The sequence below is a fragment of the Eriocheir sinensis genome, unplaced genomic scaffold (assembly GCF_024679095.1).
Source record: "Eriocheir sinensis breed Jianghai 21 unplaced genomic scaffold, ASM2467909v1 Scaffold678, whole genome shotgun sequence".
Classification (NCBI taxonomy): Eukaryota; Metazoa; Arthropoda; class Malacostraca; order Decapoda; family Varunidae; genus Eriocheir; species Eriocheir sinensis.
Window position 1 is genome coordinate 68,032 of NW_026112029.1, and position 4,303 is coordinate 72,334.

The 4,303-nt window shown below is 47.5% G+C and overlaps 1 pseudogene; it reads right to left on the reverse strand.

Annotated features, from left to right (window-relative positions):
- Positions 1-389: 389 nt before the first annotated feature.
- LOC126993798 (uncharacterized) lies at positions 390-1,056 on the reverse strand (annotated as a pseudogene).
- Between the last annotated feature and the right edge of the window lie 3,247 nt (positions 1,057-4,303).

The following is a 4,303-nucleotide window of genomic DNA, read 5'->3' on the forward strand; positions in this document are numbered from 1 at the left end:
AAATCGCCAGTGCTGCTCTCGGTCGTTTGTTGCCAGCTGCAGGGGATCATGATGAGCGATATATGCCTACATAACAGCCGTCATCAGTAGTTAGTGATTCCGCCCTCCGTTTATAATTTTATTCATTTATTTACTTTTTCTGCTAATTCCTGTCCTCCTGCCTGCAGGTAGTCCCCACAGATTCCCTACTCGTGCACCCGCCAGTTGAAATAAGTTAGGAGAGAAATCAAAGCAAGCCAACCACCGCCCCCCAAATTAATTGATATGAGATTATGAAACAAAAGGATATGAGAGAAAGCAACAAGCCAGTGATCCTCCCCCTCCCCCTGCCCACCCCAGTGTCTCTCCAAATTCTTTCCCGGAAAGTGACTTTGGCCCTGAAAAGGGCCTAGATATAGTGTGAGCAGATTGTAGTACTCAGACGGGCAACGCCCGCTCAGGCACGCTCGCCGTGAATGCGACGGGCCAGCTGGATGTCCTTTGGCATGATGGTGACACGCTTGGCGTGGATGGCGCAGAAGTTGGTGTCCTCGAAGAGACCGACGAGGTAGGCCTCGGAGGCTTCCTGCAGAGCCATGACGGAAGAGGACTGGAAGCGGAGATCAGTCTTGAAATCCTGGGCGATCTCGCGCACCAGACGCTAGAAGGGCAGCTTCCTGATGAGGAGCTCGGTGCTCTTCTGGTAGCGGCGGATCTCACGGAGGGCCACGGTCCCGGGCCTGTAGCGGTGAGGCTTCTTGACTCTTCCGGTGGCCGGGGCCGACCTGCGAGCACCCAAACACTCACCACTCACTCGCTCGCTAGCTCCCGCCCAGTCAACATCTCCGCTCCAGCCTGACTTCCCGCGCGCCACCAGCCATCGCCACCAACTCGCGCATGACACTCAAGGCTTATAGTCCCTAGCATTATATTACCAGCAACAACATCATCATCCAGCCAACAGCATTGCCCTGTATACCGGGGAGCTCCCACTTGGTTGAGCTTCCGCTCAGGGCGAAAGCACATTTCCCTCACACTCAACATTATTCCTTTTCCGGCCAACCACGCCCCAGACATCTCCAGGTGCCTCAGTTGAACCCCGCGGCTTGCTCAAGGGGGCCTAATTGGCTGCCTTACCGTACCTGGAGATAGGGCACAAAGCTGTAGGGTTAGGCTTTGCCAGTGGATGGATACGAGGGCTTTTAGGAGTCCGTCCATCAGTGAAACATTGGCGAATAGGTAGGGGCCCGCACATCTATCTCTATCCAAGTTGAATATGCCAGCAAAATGACGAGAGTCAAAATCAAACATCCCAATCCGCACGCAACAGAGACGAAGGCAGCCCTGCTCCGTCTCCTAGCAAGACACGATGTGTACTGCAATCGTGCCATCTCGATCTGCGACGGCTTCCTCACCATACTAAGCGAGGCCAACGACACCGACAACTTATTCAAGCAAACCACAACCAAGGACCTGGCTGACGAACTATTCATCCCCATCCTCCCTCCTGACATCAAAGCCAAGCGGACAGTCATTCTTTTCGGCGTAGACTCGCACATTCTGCAGCACTCTCCAGCCGAAAGACAAGAAGAAATTGAACGCCTCAATGAGTACACAGAAAAGAACATCGACTGCATCTTCAAATTCCCAAACAATGCTCCAGTCAGATCACGTTCCTGGAGACACCACCCACCAGAAAGTGCCTGGATATTGGACTCAAAATGTTTAATCTCCGGATACCAAGCCACAGTATAAAGCAGGAGGAATACATCCCCATCCAAACCTGTATGCGTTGCAACTAGGTAGAAGAACACAACACCTCCGACTGCCCAAAGGACACAGACTTCAAAGCATGTTCGGAGTGTGGCACGGAGGGCCATGTCTGGCAAACGTGTCAGTCAAACACCAAAAAATGCCTCAACTGCGGGGGCGAACACAAAAACCTCGCCCACAAATGCCCTATCCGAAAGGCGGCCTCACAGAAAATTAAGTAGACATTGGATGCCAAGAAGTCGCAAACATATGTCTCTGCCGCATCTACAAACCTCATCAACCAAGCCCAACCTGCACTTAATTTTGATTCTGACAAAACAACTAAAATCATGGCATGTATCCTGCAATCATTAGTGGCAGATCTCGGTGCTCCAGGAACATACGAAAAAGAACTACATGACCTCTTCACGGCAAATGGACTCCCGCCAATCGTCATCCCAAACCCGCCTGACTCAAGCAAAATACTCCAAAAAACTGTAGCCCCTATTGCCACTCCAGCCCACCCAGAAATGGAAAGCCAGCAAACTCCCCCCAGCAATGACGACCCATCCTCTTCGGAAGACGAGGCAGAAGGCCAGACCGATAGTGACACTGACCCAGAACAGACACCAGAAGGCCCCCTCTCCCGCAACACCAACACAAAGGCTACCAGCAACGAACCCCACCCAGAAGCATCTCACCCAATCACCCGCTCGTCCGCCCACGAGACAAGCGCCAAACCCAAGCACCCCACCTCAACTCTCCCTCCACCATCTCGCGACACCACACGGCGTTCGCCCTCTCCCCCATCCGGACAAAAGAAGAAGAAGGACACGAAGAAATACAAAAACTAATGCACGATGGCAGAGACGATCAAGATTCTACAACATAACGTCCTACATTGAAGAACGCGAAAATTTGACCTGACCAATACCTACAAACACCTAGACCCTGATATCATACTAATAAATAGTCACGGATTGAAGAACTCTGAGCCTTTCAAAATACATGGTTATATCACACACAAGAAGAACTCTTCCAACTCACATACAGATGGCACATCAATTGCAATCAAACAAGAACTGAAATACATAATCATTGATGATTTTTTCGCTGACATACTGGCGACGGAAATAGAAACCTCAACGGGAAAAAAATTAATAGCTACCCTCTACCAGCCACCAGCGCGGGACTACATACCCGTCCCTGACTTTGTCTCCCTCTTCAGAAGACACATCCCAGTGTACAAGATCGCGGACCTCAATGCTAATCACCCGTTTCTAGGTTACAGAACGAGCAGTGTAAAAGGCCGCCAACTGCTCCACCTGACTAACAATAGAACTTTCCGACACATCGGCCCACACTTCCCTACCTTCGTCTCCCACAATGTCACGTGCGGTGTGACGGAATGCTATAAGCGAATAACTGAAAAGAGAAGTCATTGTGGGAGTGTCTTAAGAGTGAAATCACAAATAGTAGGAGAAGTAAGCAATATAACATAATGAGCGAGCCAATGGTTGTTGACAGGAAGTATTGGCTACTGGTTATATAGAAAATGAAGGCGTGTCAAAGATGTAGTTCCGCCTCAAGCAAGGAAAAATGTGACCTAGACAACAGTGATATGGGCAGACCGAGCCTTGCACTCGCTTCAAGCAGACTTGCAACTCACTCAGCTGAGAATGGCTGTTGTGATCTTAATCGTGAGTAGAAATTCGAGAATCTAAGGGAAACCGACTGTATTGTCCTGGAGATTATAATGTAGGAGATGTGTTGTAGGATTGTGAGTGGGACAGGATTGTGATTATTTGTTTGCAATGTAAAGCAAAGGTAGAAACCACTGGGTGTGGTATAATTTGGTGCTTCCGTGAAATTGTAGTAGATTATACTATAGGAATGTGTTATCACGATGTGAGGAGAGTATTTAAATATTGTGATGTAAGTAGAGAGAAACAAACCACTGCTTGTGGAATGACGAGTGTTATTATTATTGCCAACAAGTGAGCACAAATTGTAGTATTATGTTTAAAAACATGTCGTTTGTCATATGTTGTATCCATTGCTGAATATGCCAGCGTTATGATCGTCTGAGCATAGAATATTGCGTAAGGCAATTACTTTCATTTAATTTTAATTAAATGTATATTTTCTTTTTCCCTTGTTTATCCCCGAACACCAGTCTCCAATAACAACTTAAGCCGGATCACGCTACCAGGGATACGAGACGGTGAGATCATTTATGGAGTAATTAATGAATGATAAAAGAGTTGTTTTAATACAAGCTAATGCAAATGAAATAAAAAATTAAAAATCAAAATACAAGAGGTGAAGGATCCAAAACTGGCGGCAGCGGTATAGGATAAACAGGGACTTGTGCTTACAGTGCTTTTGTTTAATTTACTCTGACGAGAAAGCGCCTCTTATTTTCATTAAGCTTTGCTCGTTTTAAGTGGCAGAAATAATAGTGACGATTTAATTATATAATTATTGGTTCTTCCGGAGGACATGAACTTTGACGATATGGTGGTTGAAACTCTGGCCAGCAATTGGTGTTCTGAAGTGTAGAATTCATGAG